Genomic DNA, 26029 nt, shown 5'->3' on the forward strand with positions numbered 1-26029 from the left:
ATTCTAGTTATTATTTGGTAGAGATTGCCATGAATAATTAGGGATTAGAATACCATTTGTTATGCGAAAGCATTGACATTTAGATTACGACATTTCTTTGTTAGTTGATTAAGTTGAATCAAGGTGGAATCGAATTCCCCTAATTCATTCTCTATTGTCAAGTTAGTATTTGAATTCCATTATTTCGTTATTCGTATCTTGTTAGTATAAATCAGATCATAGTATAATTTCCATCATACTCTCATTAACTTTGAATAGACCGATAATCTCAGGAAACATTGAATACTAAAGAACTAGGAGTGGAACGAATCTTCTACTCCAACTCTATTGCGATAGCATCTAGAGTAGAAAACTTTTTTACCCCAACCTGTATTAATCATAATCTCATATACATTTTTAGTCCTTTACAAGTTTAGCTAGATCACCATCCAAAGGTTAGAAAAACAGCAATGAGTCATGTAAAACATTATAGCTTTGCCAAAAAAAGCAAATTGGTCTCCCTATAAACATTTTAGATCTTTCCCTTTAGTATATTGTACCAAGGGGTTCCTCTTTAGTATTGTTTGTCTCGTGAGTCCCAAAGTTACTCTTGTAGCTCCAAAACCCACCTTCATACCAATTTCAATGGTTTGTTTCGACTTCTTAGTAGAACTGCTCGTGAATGTTTCACTTGTTTCATCTCTAATCACTCCCCAAATCCATTTGAAAAAAATTTGATTTGAAGTAGTTTTAGTTTTACTTGCGTTTGAGTTTCATAACTTATTCGTAAGTAAAACTATACTTTTACTTATAGCAAATGGCGCCGCTGCAATTTTAGTTCCCTTTAGTATTGTTTTCTTTAGTATTGTTTGTCTTCCCAAAGTCCTATTAAACCCACCCACCCTTGTTTGTTTCTAACAGTGATTGTTTGGTTCATAAACTAAAAAAATTTCAAAGAAGAAGCCTGAGCACGCCCCGTGCCCATACAAGGCTAAATTAGAGCTGGCTTTAATTGCTGGAAGTTTCAAGGCGACCACGCTTTACCAAGGAAAAACTTCGAGCACAAAGGCTGGAAGTTGAGTTTCACCGGCCGAACCCTACCAAGGCAAAGTTCGAGCCCCTACCGAAGTGCTCAGTAGCTCAGTTGGACTGGAAGCGACTGCCCCTCTTCTTCAACCGGCCGATTATCACCAGTTAGTACAAACTTCCATTACTTCAAGTTATTTAGTGCTTCTAACTCGTTATACACACTGAGCACGCGTATACAAGACGATATTCATAAGCGAAGCAAAGAGGCATTCAGGTACTTCTTTCTTCCACACCTCACATCTCCTGTTAGAGGTTTATACTAGCATATCAGGATTGTTTTGAGTATTGTCGTGTTTAGTTAAGATTGGTCTTAGCCTTGCATGAGATCAAGGTCAGGCAGAAGAAAAACGCATAACGTAATAAACCAGCAATGTCAACAAACACGCCTTTCTAGTATACCACTCACTACACCTCTAGCTAGCATACCACACACTACACCTGATACAATGGCTGAAGAAAGAGAGTCACCTCTCTCTAACCTTTATAAATCCTTGAACGATAGCCCAAAATCTTGCATCGTTCTTGCAGACCCAGTGGGGGATTTCCGAATCCCCCCAAATATATTTAATTTGTTACCCGTTTTTCATGGGTTAGACCATGAAAAACTTTATCAGCACATGCGTAGGATTGAACAAGTCCTTATTACATTCCACCATCCTACGGTTGGTGTTGAACAAATTAAACTGAGGGTGTTTCCTTTCACCTTAGCCGATAAGGCGGGTCTTGGTTAACTGCCCAAGCGCCTAATTTTGTGGACTCGTGGGCCAAACTTGTTCAACTATTTATGGAACATTTTTACCCACCACTGAAGACAGATGAAATGCTTTCCAAGATTCATTTCTTTCGACAGAATCCTCATGAATCATTTTCAAAGGCTTGGAATCATTTCACCGATCTTCTTATAGAGTGTCCACACCATAACCTCGTGAAAGACACGTTAGTTCGTGCCTTTTTCAAGGGACTGTTACACCACCACAAAAAGGTGCTTGACATAATGAATGGGGGTAATTTCCTCAGTAAAGGAGCCTCAAAGGCTTATAAATTTTTAGAAGATCAAACAAAGCGTAATAATAATTGGAGGGCTAGTGACGATATCTCTCGTTCCGCTAGTTCTTCTACAACAGTTAAGATCGCCGGTATGTTTGAGATGAAACCTGATCCTGAATTAAAAACTTTAATCGAATCTCTTACTAAAAAGGTAGAGGCTATCTCTGTTCAACAAAAGCATATCCCTGTCATGAATGTCAACTCTAATCCATGTAATTTCTGTTTGAGTCCAGAGCATCCCAACTCCTATTGTCCTCTCGCCTATGAACAACAACAATCACAACAAGATAATGTTTGTTCCATTAATAGCGAACCTAACGCACCTTGGCAACAAAACCCCAACTTCGGTTGGCGAAATAATCAACAACCTCCAAGGTTTAATAACCAAAATGTTAGGCCAACAAACAATTACAACCAAGCTCTACCGAGGCAAGGACAAGGTCAGGGTAATTATAATAATTATAACAATAATAATTATAATGCTAATAGAGGTATCATTTTTATAAATAATAACTATCAAAATCCACCCATTAATAATTAACGTGACATAGTTCCTGTCACACAACCTATAGCTAACACTCCTCCACAACCAGATCGTTTCGACGCCTTTATGCAAACACAACAACAGATCTTACAAGCTATCCAACTTTCCTTACAGCAGATAGCACAAGAGAAGGTACAAACAAAAGGTGTATTTCCAGGTCAAGCAATACATAATCCTAAATCAACAAACACATCCTTTAAGGTAAACGGTAATACTAGTACGGACAATGCAAACGTAAGGGAGCTAAATGCCATCACCACTCTCCATTCTGGTAGAGTGGTTGATAACACCGTAACTATGCCTATAGTTACCCCACCAGTAGTCCCTACACCGGATATCGAACTAGATACCGAAATGATAACTGAAAAGCCTACCCCTGTAGAGGTACTAGTTAAACCACAACCTAAGAAACAGAAAGCCAGGGTTAAACATCCTGTTGATCCATATGCTAAATATAGAGAGAAACCACCATTTCCTCAGAGATTAGCTATGTTAAATAAGGATACAAATTTTGACGAGATTAGGGAAGTTTTTAAAAATCTAACGATAAACTTACATTTTCTAGAAGCAATTAAAAAGTTACCTCACCATGCTAAGTTTCTCAAAGAGTTGTGCACTACTAGGCGTAAGACAAAGATTTCTAAAGACGCCTTTTTAACTGAACAGTTTCCAACTTTAACAGAACATAATGGAATCGTTAAGTGCAAGGACCCTGGTCGTCCTACTGTACAATGCACCCTAAGGGATACTCACATGACTACTGCTTTATTAGACCTGGGGACGAGTATTAACTTACTCCCTTATTATTTATATAAACAAATAGGTCTACAGGATATGCAACCTACAAAAATGACATTACAATTAGCTGATAGGTCTATCAAGTATCCTAAGGGTGTAGTGGAAAATGTGCTTGTTAAGGTTAAGGATTTCTACTATCCTGCAGATTTTGTTATCCTCGATACAAAAGTCGCCAACAACTCTATTCCGATCATTTTAGGGCGTCCTTTCTTGGCAATTGCCAACGCGCTTATAAACTGCCGCGATGGTTCTATGTCCTTGTCCTTTGGCCATCTTTCTATTGAGGTCAATGTTTTTAAAATGATGAAATAGTTTCCTGATACGAATATCGATGGAGAGGTTAGCATGATCGAGAGCTTAGCTCATGATTATTTCGAAACCACGTTTCCAGATGATCAGATGCACAAATTCCTTTCCTTTGGAAGTTCCAACTTCGACAAGAACTCCCTGGAAGTCGAGGAAGATTTCCTTCGTCTCTTTTGCAACTCTTCCTTGCCACCTCGCGAGTCCCACCCTTCATCCCTTGATACTATGATGGAAGATGAATTTTTCACCCTCTATTCCAGTGATTCTTTTGACCCACCTATTGAGGAATGTCTTGCATATCTCAAGGCTTTTGATGATCTAGACTTGAGAGCTCTAGCTGACACTCATTCATCTTCCATCACCAATTTTCCCCACCCTCCACCTTTTCAAAAGGAACCTGGAGTTTGCACTTGACTCTCTTGCTTTTTCTGTGCTTAATGATTTTCTAAATCCTCCTAATACGGAAATAATTCCCAAGGGAAAGACACTTGACACCTTCATTTTCATAATTGAGACAGTTCCCACCTACACCATGAATGAGTTTTGTGCTAAACCCACATTCTCATTTCTTCCATTCCTTACGTCTAAAATTCATCCATATCCACCACATCTTCCACAAACATCCATTTTCTCATGATCATTCACTTGGACACCCTCTCGTTTAAAGATGAAAAAGAAGGTGCATGAGCAGTTATATGTTCTAGATCTATCAGACCTCACTTTTATTTCATTAAGTTGCATCGTAGAAAATCTTGGTGCTTGATTCTATTTGGGGGTGCATTCCATATTATTTATTTATGGAAAGATCCACAACTCTTTAGGTTGTTGATATATGGAAAACTGTAGGGTATATATATATATATATATATATATATATATATATATATATTTATATATATATATATATATATATATATATCCAGTTATTTGTTAAAGTCTCGAGTATCTAACTATAAACGACTCATTTTGTTGTTTGGTGTACTTTCTTACAATTCCATATATTGGTTAGTGCACCATTCAGGTAACCGGGCCCTCCCTATGTAGTGTGTGGCTGTAAGTACCGGATCCTAAGTCCACAGTTAACATAATTCACGTATTCCACTCTTGCATGTTTTCTCGATTTTTTAGTCATGTTCCTCTATGGTGTGAAATATGTCTTTATGACTTTTCCTTTTTCTTATATTAAACTTTAATCATAAAAAATAAAAAATTTAATATCATAAAAATAGTAACCTAGGAAGTCTCGGGAATCTAAATTTAAAAGACCCACGTTTAAAACAAATTTCCTAATCTTCGTTGCCAAAAATTTATTTGGGGGTGGGGTGTTGTGTTTTCCGTCATTAATTGTTCAACTTTCCATTTGTGTTGCTTATGCCATATAGTCGTATTTTGATTCGGATTGACATTATCTATGAATTTAGATTTCATTCGTACGCATAACTTACATCATTCACACATTTCGAGGCATTTACCACCTTTCTATATGTTATCCGCAGTAAGAATAGAATGTGGTATGGATCATTGGATTGGAAATTCTCCCCTGATCGTTTTCATATCTCATTCGCAAAAATCGGACCGGTAACGAGTCGAGAATTCCAATTTTAATTTTTGCGCGTGAAGACAAAATGGGCATTTCCGAATTTGATTGGGCTTGGGCCCAAGTCAACAGTACGAACCAAGAACGCATCGCGTTCTTCTTCTTCCTCACTCCCTATTCCTCCATTACCAAATTTCAAACCCTAGAAAATATATTAAAAAAAAAAGAAAACCTAAATACCACCGCGCCAAAGTTTAACCCCCACTCCAAAACCTTCCCCACGACCATCTCCATCAATTTCAACCACCAAAACAGTAAAAATTTCGAAAAAACTCAAACCACCACGCCACCGCCCAAACTTTAAGTGAGTTTGATTTAAACTCCATCCCCACATTGCATTTAAATCCTCAAATCGTTTCAAAACTTCAATGGCGCAAAGACGGTGAATTTTGCCGGAACAAGCTTTTATGGCTAACCGCTTCGCGCCATTTTATAGTGACGAGATGATTAGGAGGGATTGGAATAGGTTGTGGTATTCGACAGATGATTTCTACCACTCTGATTTGGTGGAACAATTCTATAAGAAGACGGAGTTGGGTGGGAATAGAATTTTTGTTAAGGTGGCTAGGACAAGGAGAGAAGTATCTAGGGGGGTGCTGGCTGAGATTTTAGGCATTCCGCCTAGACGCCATCTCGATGCCACATAGCAGGAATCCCAATTTGGTGGGATCAAGCCTTTGATGAACGCGATGGTTTTGGAAGAAAACTACAATGCGAGCTCGCATTGTGTTCGCCAGTCGTCTCTGCGAACCAACCAGCTGGCTGTAGCTCAGTGGATTGGTAGGAATGTCACTGGAAAAGAGAAGGTCAGTGACAATAGTCTGAACTGTCTTCACGTTCTATAGATACTCTAGGAGCAGAAGTATGAATTTTGTATTCTTGAGTTTCTGATTAATATGATTAGGGGAGTTAGGAAGAGTATGGCACCTCTCCCTGTTTTGATAACAAAGATCATGATGAGTCTGAGAGCAACTCCAAAAACTGAACTCACTATGATTAAGTTGCATACGAATGTCATAGCGTATACGGACTGTGTTAAGAAGGTTTGGAGGTTGCCTGGAGAGAGGGTAGTGGAAGAGACTGATTCGGATGATGATGAGGAGGATATGGCATGTTTTGATGTCGATGCCTTGGATAGGTGTATGTCTGATGCAGAACGCATGGCGGTGCTTCATTGTGGCATGCGTTCTCGTAATACAATTTGTGAAGACCTTCGGACTCGCCAGACTGTCATACATCATAACTATGAGACTCGTGCCCAACGCGAGGATGAGCGTTGGGAACAGATGAAGACAGAGATGGATGCATAGCGCAAGTTCCGAGAAGATATGCTTGAATGCTTCCTACCCCACGGGGGTTCTTCTGAGGAGGAGGCATCTGTGAGGCACGAGTGTCGTCGCCGAAGGACGGATGGATCAGGCCCATCAAGAGCTCAGGGCCCATCCTCATCTCATGCTCCATCTTCAACCATTAGCGAGTGGTTTAGGGAGTTGATTGATTGATGTGTTTTTATTGTTTTTATTAGTTCGGATGTTAATTTTGAATTCAGTAGTTAAATTTGAATTCAATAGTTAATTGTATTTGAATATGAATTTTAATATAATTTGGTTCTTTTCAAATTATGCGTTGATTTTAGTGTTAATCCCACCTTCCCGAATTGTTTGGGGGTGGTATTAATTCTTTTAGCATGGTTTTTTATATGATCCAAAATTTATTATGTAATTTTGCGATGATTGTTGGGAATGTTGCCGATATTAGCATGGCTATGAGTAGATATTGTGGTAGGATGAAATCTCAATGAGTTAGGCAGTTACTATCCTAAATTCAACCTAAAAGATATTGGGTTTGTTTTGGAATAGAGAATATGGGTTGTTTCCGTTTTCAATTTTGGAAAAATATTTTGTTTCTGGCAATTGCCTTAAAACTTTTTGGCAACTTGCCGATTTATTTTGGAAACTCGCAACCTATATAAACTTTCTTCATTCTACACTCACAACCCATACTACAGCTCACTTTCATCTCTCACCTTTCACTCCCAAGTTTCCCGCTTTTCTTTTTCACTTCAGCATTTAAGCTGCACGGAGCGCGCCTGCGCCTCAGTTGGTGCCACTTGCGCTTGAACCACTTGTAACTCAAAATTCACCTGAGCGCGACCTGCTCCCTACCCAGACCAAATCTGAGCGGGCCCCACGCCCAAAACACTGTAACTCGAAATTCACTTGAGAGCACCCTACGCCCTTCCCAGGCAAAAAGTGAGGGCCCGCGCTAAGTGCCTAGAACTCGTTCATAGTCAAAGCGCACCCCGCGCCCAAACAAGGCATAGTCAGAGCGCACCCCGCGCCTGACATCCATAGGCATGAAAAATTCTGATTTTTTGTGGGTTGTTCCAGGATTGTTTGCAGCTGTTCTAGAGAATAATTTCGTGATGACATCTCCTACAGTCATACCGGAGCAGTCTTTCGAAGACTTGTTGGGCAGCGAGACTTATGGAGGTTGGTTCCACAACAGGATCTTGCACTTAGGATGGCGGCGTCTACTGGTAAGTAATGACGACTCGTATTCACCTCAGCTTACTACATTTTTCTACAATAATATTACTTTCTATTATAACCAAGATGGAGAACAAAAAATTTCCCTTGCAATTGAAGACACAATAATGGAATTCAGTAAGTCTTTGGTAGCGTTAGTTTTGGGATTGCCATTGCCTGATCCAATGCACACGTGGGGATATATGATAGATAATGCATACCTTTATGACTATACATATTTCCAAGAATATTATGGGGGAGGGGTGTTTCGTATAATGGACCAAGGGCGTTATAATATAGCCCTTGGTAGCCTGTCCCTGAATGTAGGAAGCACCATGTTATTCATCATGATGAATATTTTGGGGGAGTGGCAGTTTACTTCTGCAAATAGTACAGGTTGTGATGTTTTCCTTGCTTTAGCTGAGGGACATCACCAATATGACATTCCCCGAGTATTAGTTGCTAGTCCTAAGAGAGCCCAAAGCATGAGGCATAAGTATCTTCTTATGCCTATTTTGGTTTGCCGCATCATGTGTGGTTGTTTACCTGTATTATATGCCCAGTTCATGGATTGGAAAAGGGTTGAAGTCATGAGACCCACCAATTGGGTGGTACGTTCATTTCAAGTTATAACTTGGCCGGGATGGCAAGTGCAGCTTCATTTGGTTGCCCCTTACATCCCATCAGACATAGTAACACTCGACAGGTTAGCACGAGTTGATGACGCCCGACGGCAGGATGCGAAGGAACCTCATCTCTTTGAAGAGGAAGATGAGGAGGATGATTAAACGGGAGATAAGGTAAGTTTTAGTTTCAGTTAGTGTCTGCTTATGTCCCAAGCAATTTGATTCTTGTTAATCCCATAACGGGTGGAACTCATATAGAGTTACGTCTATTTTTCTTTTTCTATATTAGTATGTTTTAACCTTGTTTTGCATATATTCCAGAATTTCACGGGTTTTCATGGTATTTTTCTACCTTTTTTATTTAAATACTTTGAGGACAAAGCATGCTTCTTGTTGGGGGCCATAGAAACACTTGTAATTAAGGCATCTGTTAGGATATAGATATATATAATATGCACTTGTTTTCTAGTAAAAATTACAAAAATTTAAAAATATAAATAAAAAGTTATGCTATACACTTAGGAATATTGGTATTGTTTTCTTTCTCTATGCTCTTAATAATTTAGAAGTCTCACGTAGCTTTCGCATTAGAATAGTTTTTAGAGACTTAGGTTAATATGTAGGTAATAATCTTTGCATCTATCTATAAATATATTACATGAGTATCTATGATTGTTTGGCAGTAAGTTTCTAAAATCTAGGCTAGACTACTTATTCTACAAATCCTGTGAGAATATAGCCTAAAGCTTTATATGAGTGAAACATTTGAGAAATGACACAAGGGAGAAGTAAAATCCGGATAGAGAAATCACACGTCCACTTGCTTGATCACTATACCATATCCTAAGCGAGAATTTAGGCCCTCTTTGGATTGATATAGCCAGAAATTCAAACCTTATGAAATTATTTTTCGCTAATCACCCCTCTGAGCTTTTCTTTAGCCTTTCATAAACCACAAATCCTTTAACCTTTTACAAAACAAAATAAAAATAAAAAAATCAGCCTACCCATTCATAGAATGAGTCTGAGAATAGGATGAGTGAAGAAAAGGGAAGAGATAAACCTTTGTAAATAAAAATTAGTTAGTTGCTTCAGAAAAGAATAAGAAAAGAAAGTTTCTATCCAAATATAAAAATAAATAAAAGAAAAGAAAAATAAAGAGTTAGAACTCCAAAAAAATAAAATGAGTCAAAAAGCCAAAATAAAAAGGCTAAGGATGGAAACAAAGTGTAGAAGCAAAAGAACAAGGGTTTCTCTATGTACGTAATATGAAAACCCTATTATCTCAGACTTGTCCTCTTTGAATATCCATTTTCGTCCTTCTTAAACCATCTCCTAATCCCCGCAACACCTAATAAAGACCTCTAGCTCAATTAGGAATAGGTTAGTGTGATAGGAAGTGGAAGATGTATTTGATCGACTCCGGCTTCCTTGTGTGTCATTGAGATTGTAAGGTAAAGTGTGCCCACAAGACCTTTGGAGTAAATAAACTTGAGCAAAAAAATCGAGTGGTTTTGTCTTGACATTTATGTGAGGACCTACTTAAGGACGCTATTCCAAGTTTTCAGAAATGGACCTGCTAGTGCATTTCTTAGTATTACTCATTGTATATATGTTTATTCGTAGATGATTGATTATTATGCGTATATTAACTTAGGTTTCGACTTGATTATTCTGTATAAATTGCTAGTGAGATGTATAGATAATTGAGATATAAATAAGGAAACAATAGTTTATTTCTTAGTCGTTGTAGTATAGATGAAGTTTGTGAGTACCTTCCCTGGAAAACTCTCGTGAGGCTATAACTCGTCCACTAGGGAATTCCTAGTGGTTTAAGGCCTTGTTGCACATGGTTAATGCAATCGCACTAGGCAAAACGAGATTAGTTATAACTCCATTTTTTGTCACTTATTCTAATTTCTCATATTTGCTTGAGGACAAGCAAAATACTGTTTGGGGGTGGTTTGATAAGAGCCCAACACTGTAGTTTTAACTCTTTAACAATAATACTTTTAGACCAATTATGCGAGTAATAAATAAGAGTTAATGCTGATTACGTGTTTTTATGTATTTCAGGAATTGGAGTTAGTTATGTGCAGAAATGTATCACTTTTGCGAGATAAAGGAGCAAGGGTTGGTTACTAAGAAGTTCTGTGATTAAAGGCCAGGATTCAAGGAGAAAAAGCCTTTTTAAAGCCCGGCCAAAGCTGAAAAGTCAAAGTCAATGCGGGCAGAAACAACGCACAAAAGTCTACAGAACTTCCAAAGGCTATATCTTTGGACTTAAACCTCAGAATAGAGCCTACCTTATGTCAAAACGACCGGATCGGAAAGAGCTTTCTAATGGTCTAAACCTTTATCCAATCAGAGGAGAAGAGGTGGATGAAAAGTCTATTGAAGAAAAATCTAGCTGAAAAGGCCTCTGTGGACTAAAGAAATTGGGTTTTGGGCTCGATTTTCCGACCCAAAACATGGCTCCTCAGCCCATGCACGAAAATGTGGATCTTGTCTCCTCCATTTCAACACACAAGAAAAAAACTCTTAAGCAAGTAGTTTTTAGGTAGCCATCAGCATATACTTCTAGATCTAGTTTTTATATTCCATTAATTAGTTTTCAATAGCTTGTTTTAGATCTAGTTTTTACTTTGGAATAGATTAGTTAGAACAAGTAGATTATTATTTGAGAATCAATATTTAGTTTTATAATAAAGTATTAGTTTTCATTTCCATTTAGTTATTGATTTAATTCTTATTTAGAATTAGTTTGTCTTCATTTGATAATTAGTTAAATCATGATTATAGTTCAAATTAGTAAATTTACAATCTTTATATCATGTCTTACTTAAATTCATATAGAAATGATAGTTTAATAACTCTAGGCTAAACCTCCATCAGAGGGGTTTGAGGAAGTCTTGATGAAAACTTGATTTTTGCTAGCTTAAAAATCGTCGTGATAATCTATTCAATTCTAGAAAGTAATTAGTTCACCATGAGAATGAGTTTGATTACTTCACATGCTAGTTATTATTTAGTAGAAATTGCCATGAATAATTAGGAATTAGAATACCATTTGTTATGCGAAAGCATTGACATTTAGATTATGGCATTTCTTTGTTAGTTGATTAAGTCGAATCATGGTGGAATCGAATTCCCCTAATTTATTCTCTATTGTCAAGTTAGTATTTGAATTCCATCATTTCATTATTCGTATCTTGTTAGTATAAATCACATCGTAGTATAATTTCCATCATACTCTCATTAACTTTGGATAAACCGATAATCTTAGAAAACATTGAATACTAAAGAACTAGGAGTAGAACAAATCTTCTACTCCAACTCTATTGCAATAGCATCGAAAGTAGAAAACTTTGATAACACAATCGGAAGTAGTTTTAGTTTTACTTGCGTTTGAGTTCCGTAACTTATTCGTAGGTAAAACTATATTTTTACTTATAGCACTGGACAAGTTCCTGATAAGCTTCCTAAGATAAGGCATGTCCATGAAGCATGTTCGTGTAAATCGTATATTGTGTCACGGACAGCTTATATAGTGTCCTTAACAACTTTTATATTGTTTATTAACTTGTTCAGATAGGACACTATATAAGCTTTCGACGACAGTATATACATACTCGAGGAAATATGTTTTTATAGTATATTTGTAATGCTTCGAATATTATTACATTTTTGAGATATTTGAGATTATGTTGGTAGGTAGGTATAATGATTCAGGTAAATATTAAGACGATGATATATTTATATCATACAATGTTTCTATGTTTTATCACTAACAAATATTAAGATTAACATTATAGGGCACATAACAGTAGGCTGATTAGTAGACAATTGACCAAAATTACATTATAACAAACAAGTCTATTGATAAGAGCCCAAAACTGTAGTTTTAACCCCTTAGCAGTCATACTTTTAGACCAATTATGTGAGTAATAAGTAAGAGTTAATACTGATTACGTGTTTTTATGTATTCAGGGCTTCAAAGTCAATTTAATGTGAGGAATGTGCCACTTTGATGAGATAAAGGAGCAATGGTTGGTTACTAAGGAGTTCGGTGATTAAAGGCCAAGATTCAAGAAGACAAAGCCTTTGTAAAGCCTGGTCAAAAGATGAAAAGTCAAAGTCCACGCATGGTAAACAAAGGTGCACAAAGTCAACAGAACTTCCGAAGACCATATCTTTAGACTTAGACCTCGGAATTGGGCCTACCTTATGTCAAAACGACCGGCTCGGAAAGAGCTTTCCAATGGTCCAAGCCTTGACCCAATCAGAGGAGCAGAAGTGGACGAAAAGTCTGTTGAAGCGAACTGCAGCTGAAGAGGCCTTTTTGGACTGAAAGAATTGGGTTTTGGGCCTGATTCTCTGGCCCAAAACATGGCTCCAAGCCCATGCACAATTTTTGGATCTGAATGTATAAAAACCAAAGCTTCACTCTTTGTTAAGGGTAGCTAGTTAGACCTAAAATAATATAGATAAATCTAGATCTGTTTTCATTAATTAAATTAAGTTTTAGTTCCATTTTCAATTCTTGTTTTAGATTAAGTCTTTGAATCATTATTCTTGATTGATTAGATAAATAAAAATAGTTATTTTAGCAATTTCGAATTGTGGTATTTCAATTTATAGATCTAGTTTTAATTATTGTTGGTTACCATTTCTTAGTTGTTAGTTAGAATTTAATCATTGTTTAGTTTAGATTAAGTAAATTTCGAATCTTGATATTATGTTTAGTTATAATAATATGGGAAATGATGTTTTGATGACTCAAGGCTAAAACCTCCATTAGAGGGGTTAATGAAGCCTTGATGAAAACTTAGTTGTTTAGTATAGAATCGTTGTAGAATCTATTCCACTCTAGAAGGTTAGGTGTTTAGCCATGAGAATGGGTGGGCGACTTCATATGCTAGTCGATTACTTGGTAGAAATGCCATGAACACTAGGGATTAGACTCGAAATTCTTGCCGAAAAAACGTAAGAATCGAGATACGACGATCTATACTAGGTTATTAAGTTGGATTCGAGGTGGATTTAATTCCCCTCTATTTCTTTATCTAGATTCAAACAATCGTATTTCCGTAGCTTTCGTAGATTAACTTTAGTTTATATTTTATCTTGTTATTTATTATATCTTGTTATTTAAATTAACGCGTCTTGTTAGCATAACATTTCGTAAAGCTCTCATTAGACCTAAGTTTGATTTCTTAGACTTAGAAAACAATCCATGCTAGGGAACTAGGAGTGGAACGAACTTCCTACTCCACTTAGTGCAATTCGCATCGAGAGTAGAAGCTTTGATAATTGAGATTAAAAGATCAGTTTTAGTTTACTTACGTTTTGAATTCATCGTTCATTTCGTAGGTAAACTATTCATTTACTATCATCTATGAAAAAGAAGGAAGTCCCCACGAATAAAAGTTATACAGAGTATTTCATATTTTTGTCGATGTTGAGGAACTCATGTTTAGTAATACCACAGTCAACTAGGTCTTTTGCTACGGTATTGCGGATGCAATCTGCAGGTCTTCTGAATTGGAGGTGATCACCTCTGATTAATTGGTCTGCATATGCAAGTACAAACACTCTTCAATTCCACCCATCAGTTTGTTTTATACAATCAACATGTTCTATTTGCCATTTCCGCTACAAGAATGTAGGGTGTATACAATTTGGGTCGTGCAATAGGAGTCCATACGGGAGCAAAGCACAGAGCTTATCTATAGTTGGCGATGAGTCGATCACATTGGAAACCAATGAATCGTACACAAAACACGTCTAATTTTGAAAGTTGAAGACAACAAGGATCTAGTGTTGGTTGTTTCCCACGTTCAAAGCCATCATCAATCCCTTCGATTTTGCCGCGTGAGGGATGTGACTATTTTCTTGAACCAAGTCTTTGAAGGTCATGCTTAGGCTCCACGATATTATCGAACCAGTTTATGTAAGCTTTTCTGTTGTGGTTAGACTCCCATCACTGAGGGTGCCTTGCAGGGTTCTATATAACGTCTCCATCGAAACCTAAGTTAATAGACACAGAAGTAGTTTGTGTCACTGTATCAGAAAAAATGAAGAAGGACGATGGATGGGAATGTCTAATAAATTACTGGGATAAGCGTGTCAGGGATGATAGTGTATCTGGCATAATGTGTCTGGAAATCTGGATCCACCGTTTCATTATTCCACCTATTCAAAAGTTCCATGTAAACAGAAAGAACATGCGGGAAAAAAAATATAACAATAATAAATAAATAAAGCAAAAGAAGTTTGCCATTGTGTGTACATACTGGCGTTGATGGATTACTATAGGGTAATAATTTGTTTTCAAACCTCATCATTCAGCCATTGTTTGTCATAAAGCAAGTAGAAGCTCCTTAGATTAATGTGTAAGCCTCGGCCAAAACATCTGACTTTAATAAGTGGTGCAACAACTTCCATGTTTGGTTGATCATGCTGCCACCAGTACTGTGCTGTGACATAGGTGGTAGTGGTCCTTTTCACTGGATCATCCGTAAGTTCACCTCGAGTGCATACAGTAGAGTTTCTGGCAATTAGCGCATTCTTCTGAAAAGTATGATGAATCTTTTTTTGGCATAGTTTTTCCACTTCTTCTAGTACACTAACTTTGTTCCATTGGGACTCCTTATGTGCATTCGTTTTGTGAACTGGTCGTCGACAATATTGTTTGAGGACAGTACCCTCAAATACATTCTGACAAATCCAGATTAGTGGAATAGGCCGTTAGTACAATGCAATGGACTTCACAATAAAGTTGTATACATACTGAAGACAATTCACAACTTAAAGCTTTCTCTTCATCGGACATTTCCGTGAAGAGACACGTTCACAAGGGAACGTATATAGAATCTTGAACAGATTATATAGTGTCTTCAATAACTTATATAGTGGCTTCCATAACTTTGAAATTCTACTTATCAACTTGTTCCTGGTAAGCTTACATATGACACTAAATTAGTTGTGACTAGACACTATATAAGGCGATTTTATCGGGCGTGGGTGAAGCGTGCGGGTTATATAGTCTCTTTGAGCAGTTATATTTCTTCAATAACTTTTAAATTTCCTCTTAAGAACTTGTTCGGGGAGGCTTTATATACTTCGGTATGCGTTTGAAGTTATATATGGTATTGTACAACTTATATAGTGTTATATATAAGCCTAAATTAAAACGTTAGTAACTGTACATTAAAAAGTTGTTAACAAAACTAGATAAGGTGTTGGAAGAGATTATATAAGCTGCTCCCACAATCATGTTTAAGCTAAGTGTTTAAGTGAAAAAGAAAATAAAATTATCTTTGATATGCCGTTTTGAATATGTGTCATACTCTTGGTTTACACCTTATCATTAGTCTGGGTTTCATCCACTTCCTTTTCAGTACCGTCACCACCATCCTTTACAGTACCTTCTTTGTCGTCATTGAAGTCCACTTGACGACAACCAGCAGCCATCTTAACATACTCTGCAGTAGTAATTCCACACTCTAATAAATCCTTTGTAATTGTCTGTCTGATGTATACTTTGCGTTTAGGGTCAAAATTTGGTGACCTATTCCTTAGAAGACAGTCAGCAAAGGTCAATGCATAGGCCCCACAATTGTTATCATCATTTTGTTTGTAGCAATCAGTGAACACAAACTTCCACTTGGTACCCAATTTGGAGTGATCAATAGAGTCATTCTTGAAAGCCAACATCCCGTAAGGCAATACGGAGAGTACCTTCTCCAAAGTTGGCCTGGGGTCAAGCTCCCACTCCTCACCACTATCCCCTGTTTCCAAAGAATCAAAGATCTGAACAGACCAGTCTCTGAAGTTCACTACAATGAGAATCAAATGGATGTTGCCAATATTAACCATCATCATCAAACACGGCTTGTTCGCTATATCGTTAACAAATGAAAGGAAAACCCTTGTCATGTTGCCTATGTGTAAAGAGCCTCCCAATATAGAATTTTTGACTTCTTCAATCTTGGTTTCCAAATCAATTTTGTCATCGTCAAGGGTCGCTGCCAAACTATTATGGGAAAAGTACATACAGCGATGTAGTCATGGAAAGGAAAATTTATTAGTTAAGGGCATCATGCAGGCTTTCTCATAAACGGACTTCATGGTGGGTCAGTGATAAGAGCCCAAAACTGTAGTTTTAACCCCTTAACAATCGTACTTTTAGACCAATTATGTGAATAATAAGTAAGAGTTAATACTGATTACGTGTTTTTATGCATTTCAGGCTTCAAAGTCCATTATGTGCAGAAATGTGCCACTTTAGCGAGATAAAGGAGCAAAGGTCGGTTGCTAAGGAGTTCTGTGATTAAAGGCCAATTTTCAAGAAGACAAAGCCTCTGTAAAGCCCAGTCAAAAGATGAAAAGTCAAAGTCCACGCGGGCAGAAACAATGCACAAAGTTAGCAGAACTTCCGAAGACCATATCTTTGGACTCAAACCTAGGAATTAGGCCTACCTTACGTCAAAACGACCGGCTCAGAAAGAGCTTTCCAATGGTCTAAGCCTTGAACCAATCAGAGGAGTCGAAGTGGACAAAAAGTTTGTCAAAGCTAACTCTAACTGAAGAGGCCTTTTTGGACTGAAAGAATTGGGTTTTGGGCCTGATTCTCTGGCCCAAAACATGGCTCCAAGCCCATGCACGATTTTGGATCTGAAACATATAAAAACAAAGAAAAGCTTAGCTCTTAAGTTATCTAGTTTTATTTAGAAAACTAGTTCCTTGTAATGGTAGCTAGGGTTAGATTAGAATAATTTAGATCTAGATTTAGTTTTACATTAATTCATTAGTTAATTCTTGTTCAATTTCAGTATTACATTATTGTTATTCATTTGATTAGATTAATAAAATAGTTTATTATTATTCAATTCGTTTTTTGTCATTATATTTATAGATCTAGTTTAAATTCTTGTTGATATCATTTCTTAATTATTAATTAGATTTCAATTATTGTTTGTTAAATTAGTAAAGTTGGAATCTTGATATTATGTTTAGTTTAGATTCATATGGAAATGATTGGAATGATTCTTGGCTAAACCTCCATTAGAGGGGTTTTGAAGCCTTGATGAAAGCTTGATTTGTGTTAGCGTAGAATAGTTAAGTAATTCCTTTCCACTCTAGAAATGATTAGTTACCATGAGAATGGGTTTAATCGTTCACATGCTAGTTATAATTGGTAGAAATGCCATGTGTAATTAGGGATTAGGAAGAACCAATTGTTCTTAAAAGCAGTTCAATTAGGATTCTGACGATTAAATGGTCGTTAGCAAGTTAAGTTGAGTTATGGTGGAATCAAATCCCCCTAATTCCTTATCATAGAATCAACGTAGTATTTCTGTAGTTGAATTATCGTATCTTGTTAGTATAAATTGAATCCGTAGTATAATCATAGAATAGAAATTTCACGTAACACATTACTCTCACCATTGTTCTTTGTGTTTGTTCAATTGAATTTGTTTAAGTCTTGAGAGTTAAGAGTGGAACGAATCCTGACTCTATATATATTGCATGAATCTATATGTGAGAGTAGGAAATAAAATATTGATACTGTAAGAATAAGGTTAGAGTAATCTAATTGAGTTTTTACGGGTTATCAGTCAGCTTTTATATGTCCTTAACAATTTTAACTTGTTAACTTGCTTTGGAAATCTTTTATATGACACCATACACCTAATGGAAGACAGTAGATATGATTCTTAATACCCTATATAACATTTCTGTAAACACAATACTATAAGTTGTGAAGATTACCGAAAAGAATAACGCAGATATAATGTGGTACTTTTGTTCATGTACCATGTCCATGTACCAACGCCGCAACAATTCCATGTACATATCGACAGCCTACACAAAATTAGTACAATTATTTAGGCAATATATTTCCAAACAACCGCGTAAGTAGAAGATCAGTGAGAGAGACATACGATATCATTGAGCCAATCATTCTTATACAAGGTGTAGAAGACAGACAAATCTATCTCATCTCGATAGCCGTACCATCTAATAACCTGTGTTGGGTTTGTACCAGGAAGATCGTGTAATTTCTAGTAATACGTTACCCGTTGAGTAGTAGTAGTCAACTTTGAATAGTCATTGGGGAGCCTTCTCCGTAATGCAATCCCCGGTGGCCTATCCAGTAATGGGCCTTTGTTGAAAATGCTCCGAATCAAGGGTTAGTAGAAATGGGCAACTTCCTTTTCAAGTTCTAGACAGTTCACTGTGTAAAATTTGCGATGTCGCCTTCTCACCATGTTGGCCTACGCTGTAGAAGGAGACACAGAGTTTCGTCCGTCATCCTCATCATTACTGGACTGCTCACCATCATCCACATTCTTGTCCTGTTCACCACTCACCAATACCAGTGTAAAAATGTTCAGTCATAGAACTCGTCCAAATTGCAAATAAAATATAAAAAATGATATTTAACAGGGGCCGATTTAACAGCACAAGGAAATTCTATTTAAATTTTAACCTTTGATTCAGTAGAAGTTTCTTTTAGATTCCCATCATCTGTCTTTGCCGCGTTAACCACTTCAACAGCAGGAACAGATACCTCAATGTCCGCAGGAACAGATTTCTCAATGTCCGCACCATCCCCAACAACAATGTCTACATCACCATTGTTTAGAGTGTTCAGAGCATTGTGATCACTGATAAAAGACCTAAACTGTAGTATAAAACCCTTAATAATACTACTTTTGGAACAATTATGCGAGTAATAAATAAGAGTTAATGCGTATGCTAATTACGTGCTTTTATGTATTACAGACATGGATCTCATTTATGTGCAAAAATGTGCCACTTTGGCGATATAAAGGAGCAAAGGGTTGGTTGTTAAGAAGTTCTGTGATAAAGGCCAAGATTCAAGGAGACAAGCCTTTATGAAGCCCGGTCCAAAGCTAAAAAGTCAACACGGGCAGAAATAGTGCACAAGTCAGTAGAACTTCCGAAGACTATATCTTTGAACTCAGGCCTCGGATTTGGGCCTACCTTACGTCAAAACGACCGGCTCGTAAAGAGCTTTCTAATGGTCCAAGCTTTGATCCAATCAGAGGAGCAGAAGTGGACGAAAAGTTTGTTGAAGTCAATGCTAACTGAAAAGGGCTCTGTGGACTGAAGAAATTGGACTTTGGGCTCGATTTTCAGGTCCAATAATGGCTCCTCAACCCATGCACGAAATTGTGGATCTGGTCTCCTCCTTTACATAAAACAAGACTTAGCTCTAAAGAAAGATATAGTTAGATAGCTTAGAATAGGAAGTAGCCATTAAAATAGCTTGTAAATCTAGTTTTTGAATTCAATTAGTTAAATTAATTAGTTTCATTTCTTGTTTTAGATTAATTCTTAGAATCATTGTTCTTCATTGATTAGATAAATAAAATAGTTTATTCTTGTTCATTTCGATTTTGTCATTTAAATTTGTAGATCTAATTTCAATTCTTGTTGTTATTCAATTCTTAGTTATTAATTAGATTTGAAGTATTGTTTAATGAAAATTAGTAAAGTTCAAATCTTTATATTATGTCTAGTGTTAATTCAATGGGAAATGATAGCTTGATGAATCAAGGCTAAACCTCTATTAGAGGGGTTGAAGAAGCCTTGATAAAACCTGATCTTTGTTAACTTAGAAATCGTCGTGAGAGTTTATTCCACTCTAGAAGGTCGTTGATTCGCCATGAGAATGGGTGGACGACCACACATGCTAGTTATTAATAGGTAGAGATGCCATGTATAATTAGGGATTAGAATTACCATTTTGATATGCGAAGCATTGCAATTTGGATCACGACGAGTCTTTGTTAGTTGATTAAGTCGAGTTAAGATGGATTCAATTCCCTTTAATTCTTTATCTAGATTCAAAGCCTTAGCATCTTGTCATTTCGTTATTCGTATCTTGTCATTTGAATTCATATCGTAGTATAAATTCCCTCGTAAATCTCTCATTGACTTTGGATAGACCATCAATTGTAGAAAACTTGAATGCTAAAGGACTAGGAGTGGAACGAATCTTCTATTCCAACTCTACGTCAATAGATTCGAGAGTAGAAAACAAATATCTTTGATAAGTAACAGTTCAGTTTATAGTTTTACTTGCGTTTAGAGTTTCATCGCTTTATTTGTGAGTAAGACTATCTTTTTATCGTTTATCAAATGGCGCTGCAGCCATCTTAGTACTCTTTAGTATTGTTTTCTTTAGAATTGATAGTTTTTCAAAGTCCCATAACCCACTCACCCTTGTTTGATTCTCTTTTGTGGTTGTGCGTTTAAAGCACTTAAATTTTCCTCGGAAAAAATTACTTTCGAGCGCGGCTGCTGGGCAAGCCAAATTGGGCACCACAACCAACCGCTGGAATTCCATCTTTTGGGTGGCCACCCACCCTACCACCAAGGCCAACTTGGGCGCCACCAGCGCTCCTGCGCTGGAATTCCAACTTTTGCTAAAAGCGACTGCGCCTACCAAGGCCAACTTGGAGTGCCACCCGCGCCCACATGCCTGGAATCCTAACTTTTGCCTGAGCGTGACCTGCGCCCTACCTATGCCTATGCCTATTCTAAGCGCACCTGCGCCCTCTGCTGAAACTGCCCGATTTCCACAGGTTTGTTTCAAACTTCCATTTCTTCAAAGTTTTCAGTGTTCTAACTTATTATATACACTGAGCAAGCATAAACAAGACGCTATTCATAAGCGAAGCAAGGAGGCTTTCAGGTACTCTTTTCTTCCACACCTCGCATCTTCTGTTAGAGGTTCATACTAGCATATCAGGATTGTTTGGAGTGTTGTTGTGCTTCATTAAGATTGGTCTTAGCCTAGCATGAGATTAAAGTCAGGCCGAAGAAATACACCTAACGTAATTAACCGACAACGGCAACAAACAAGTCTTTCCAGTATACCACTCACTACATACCTCTAGCTAGCATACCACATACATCACCTGAAGTAATGGCTGAAGAAAGAGAGTCTCCTCTCTCTGACTTTTACAAAGCCTTGAACGATAGCCCTAAATCTTGCATCGTTCTATCAGACCCAGTGGGGGATTTTCGAATCCCCCCAAATATATTTAATTTGTTACCCGTTTTTCATGGGTTAAACCATGAAAAGCCCTATCAGCACATGCATAGGATTGACCAAGTCCTTACTACATTCTACCATCTTACGGTAGATGCTGAACAAATTAAATTGAGGGTATTTCCCTTCACTTTAGCCGATAAGGAGGCGTCTTGGTTAACTGCCCAAGCGCCTAATTCTGTGGACTCGTGGGCTAAACTTGTTCAACTATTCATGGAACATTTTTACCCACCACTGAAGACCGATGAAATGCTTTCCAAGATTCATTTCTTTCGACAGAATCCTCATGAATCATTTTCAGAGGCTTGGAATCGTTTCACCGATCTACTTATAGAGTGTCCACATCATAACCTCGCGAAAAACACGTTAGTTCATCCCTTTTTCAAGGGACTTCTACACCACCATAAAGAAGTCCTTGACATAATGAATGGGGGTAGTTTCTTAAGTAAATGAGCCTCAGAGGCTTATAAATTTTTGGAAGATCAGACTAAGTGTAATAATAACTTGGGGGGTAGTGACGATATCTCCCGCAACGCTAGTTCTTCTACAATAGTAAAGGTCGCCGGTATGTTTGAGATGAAACCCGATCCGGAACTTAAAATTTTAATCCAATCTCTAACTATAAAGGTATAGGCTATTTATGTTCAACAAACGCCTATCCCCGTCATGAATGTCAACTCCAATCCATGTAATTTATGTTTGAGTCTAGAGCATCGACTCTATTGTCCTTTAAGCCTATGAACAACGGCCAGATCACAACAAGATAATGTTTGCTCGATTAATAGTTTTCCTATTCCTAACGCCCTTTGGAAACAACATCCCAACTTCAGTTGGAGAAATAATCAACAAGTAACACCTCCAGGGTTTAATAATCAAAATCTTAGGCAAGCAAACAATTATAACCAAGCTCAACCACGACAAGGACAAGGTCAGGGTAATTATAATTATAACAACCAAGCGCAACCACGACAAGGTCAAGCACAAGGTCAGGGTAATTATAATAATTATAACAATAATTATAATGCTAATAGAGGTATCATTCCGGTAAATAATAACTACCAAAATCTACCCATTAATAATCAACGTGACATAGTTCCTGTCACACAACCTAAAGCTAATACTCTTCCACAACTGGATCGGTTTGATACCTTTATGCAATCTTAACAACAGATTTTACAAGCCATCCAACTTTCCTTACAGCAGTTAGCTCAAGAAAAAGTGCAACCCAAAGGTGTGTTTCCAGGACAAGCAATAGTTAATCTTAAAACAACAAACACCGCCTTTGAGGAAAATGGTAATACTAGTACGGGAAATGAAAACGTAGGTGAGCTAAATGCCATCTCCACTCTCCATTCTGGGAGAGTGGTTGATAACAAAGTAACTATGCCTATAGTTACCCCACCAGTTGTCCCTACACCGCAAATTGTACTAGATATCATAATAGAAACTGAAAAGCCTACCCCTGTAGAGGTACCAGTTAAACCACTACCTAAGAAACAAAAAGCCAAGGTTAAACATCCTGTTGATCATTATGCTAAATATAAAGAGAAACCACCGTATCCCCAGAGATTAGCAATGTTAACTAAGGATACGAATTTCGATGAGATTAGGGAAGTTTTCAAAAATCTAACGATAAACCTTCCTTTTCTTAAAGCGATAAAAAAAATTCCCTCACCATGCTAAGTTTCTTAAAAAGTTGTACACTACTAGGCGTAAGACAAATATTCCTAAAGACGCCTTTTTAACTGAACAATTTCCAACTTTAACGGAACATAATAAAATCATTAAGTACAAAGACCCTGGTCGTCCTACTGTATAATGCACCTTAGGAGATTCCCACAACGACGACCGATTTACTAGACCTAGGGGCGAGTGTTAACTTACTCCCGTATTATCTATACAAAGAAATAGGTCTACAAGATATGCAACCTACTAAAATGACGTTGCAATTAGCGGATCGATCAATTAAGTACCCTAAGGGTGTGGTTGAAAATGTGCTTGTTAAGGTCCAGGATTTTTACTATCCTACTGATTTTGTTATCCTTGATATAGAAGTCGCTAACGACTCTGTTCCGATCATTTTAGGGCACCCCTTCTTGGCGACTGCCAATACGCTTATAAACTCCCGCGATGGGTCGATGTCCTTGTCTTTTGGCCATCTTTCGGTTGAGGTAAATCTTTTTAAACAAATGAAACAGTTACCAGATTCGTCTATAGATGGAGAGGATAGCATGATTGAGAGCTTAGCTCAAGATTACTTTAATAACACATTTCTAGAAAACCATATGCATAAATTCCTTTCTTTTAGAAGTTCAGATTTTATCGATGACTCCTACATAGAGGAAGTCAACACCATCTTCAAGTCTACACAAATCGTAGACCCTTCGGTTGCTCCATATACATAGTTTGAAGACCTGCTGCCTAAGCAAGTATTCATTACTCAAGATGAGGACCCTCTAGAAGCATTTATCGATATTCCTCCCACCCCGGTGCTAAAACCTCTTCCTCCTGAGTTAAAGTATATTCAACCTGATCCGGATGGTAGTCATCCAGTAATTATATCTTCTCTGTTATCTAAGGAGGAAGAGACACGATTGATCAGGGTGATTAGGGAACATCGTTTCTACGATTGGTTGGTCCCTAGCCGACATAAAGGGAATTGACCCTAATGTGTGCACTCATCGTAACCATTTAGAGGATAGCATAAAGACTTCCCTTGAACCTCGGTCGTTTAAACCCCGCCATGAAAGAAGTGGTGCGGGAAGAAGTCTTACGATTTACTTGATGCGGGTATCATATACCCAATCTCTGATAGCGAATGGGTCAGTCCCATTCATGTAGTTCCAAAGAAATCAGGGATTACCATGGTACGTAATGCCAAGGGCGAATATGTTGCCACACATGGTCCTATGAAATGGAGGATCTGTATTGATTACAGACGCTTAAATGCCATGACACGAAAGGATCATTTTCCTTTACCCTTTATAGATCAAATGCTAGAACGTCTAGCTGGTCATGCTTTTTATTGCTTTTTAGATGGTTACTCTGGCTATTTTCAAATTATTATTGATATTGATGACCAAGAAAAGACTATCTTCACATGTCCCTTTGGAACATACGCTTATAAACGAATGCCTTTTGGCCTTTGTAATGCTCCTTATACCTTCAGGCGGTGTATGCTTCATATATTTAGTGACATGGTAGAGCGTTTCATGGAAGTGTTCATGGACGATTTTTCTATCTATGGAGACTCTTTCAATGAATGCATGTCTAACCTGTCTAAAGTTTTAACGTGATGTGAAGAGAAGAGTCTCGTTTTAAACTGGGAAAAATGTCACTTCATGGTGAAAAAAGGCATAGTACTAGGTCACATCGTATCTAGTGATGGCATCGAAGTAGATAAGGCCAAACTAGATAAGATAGCGACTCTACCTATACCACAATTTGTCGTCCGTGATATTAGAGCCTTTTAGGCCATGCAGGGTTTTATAGGCGTTTTATCAAAGATTTTTGAAAATAGCTAGACCACTTAACTAATCTGCTTTTAAAGGAGGCCATCTTTGATTTTAATTTTAAGCGTAAGCGGGCTTTTGAAACTTTGAAAGCCGCCTTTAACTTCTGCATCCATTATACAACCTCCCGATTGGTCTAAACCTTTCGAACTCATGTGTGATGCTAGTGATTATGCAGTTGGTGTTGTCTTGGGACAGAAACTAGATAATAAATCCACCGTTATTTATTATGCTAGTAAAACTCTAAACGATGCTCAAAGGAATTATACAACTACTGAAAAAGAATTTTTAGCTGTCATTTATTCTTTAGATAAGTTTCGTCCTTATTTGGTTGGTTCTAAGACTCTAGTTTACACGGACCATGCAGCCCTTAGGTACCTTCTCGCAAAGAAGGATGCTAAGCAGAGGTTGATCCGATGGATTCTTCTCCTACAAGAATTCACATTAGAAATAAAGGACAAACGAGGGGTCGAAAACGTAGTTGCCGACCACTTATCTAGACTTACAAACGACGATGATTATGATTCTGACTCCATACCGGACTCTTTTCCAAATGAGCATCTGTATGCTATATTTTCTGCACCATGGTATGCTGACATCGTGAATTATTTAGAGTCTGATATTATTCCTTATGACTAGTCAAGAAATGAACGTATGAAGTTTTTGGCCAGAGTTAAGCTATACTACTGGGATGAGCCCTACCTTTTTAAGTATTGTGCGGATCAGATTATTCGTCGTTGTATTCCCCAGTGGGAATATAATGAGGTACTCTCATTCTGCCATGAAAAAGAGTGTGGTGGCCATTTCAGTGATATGAAAATAGCTGCTAAAATTTTACAATGTGGGTTTTATTGGCCTACTCTCTTTAAAGATACCCAAGTGCATTGCAAGGCGTGCATTTGTTGCCAAC

This window comes from Coptis chinensis, chromosome 9 (genome assembly GCF_015680905.1).
Source record: "Coptis chinensis isolate HL-2020 chromosome 9, ASM1568090v1, whole genome shotgun sequence".
Classification (NCBI taxonomy): Eukaryota; Viridiplantae; Streptophyta; class Magnoliopsida; order Ranunculales; family Ranunculaceae; genus Coptis; species Coptis chinensis.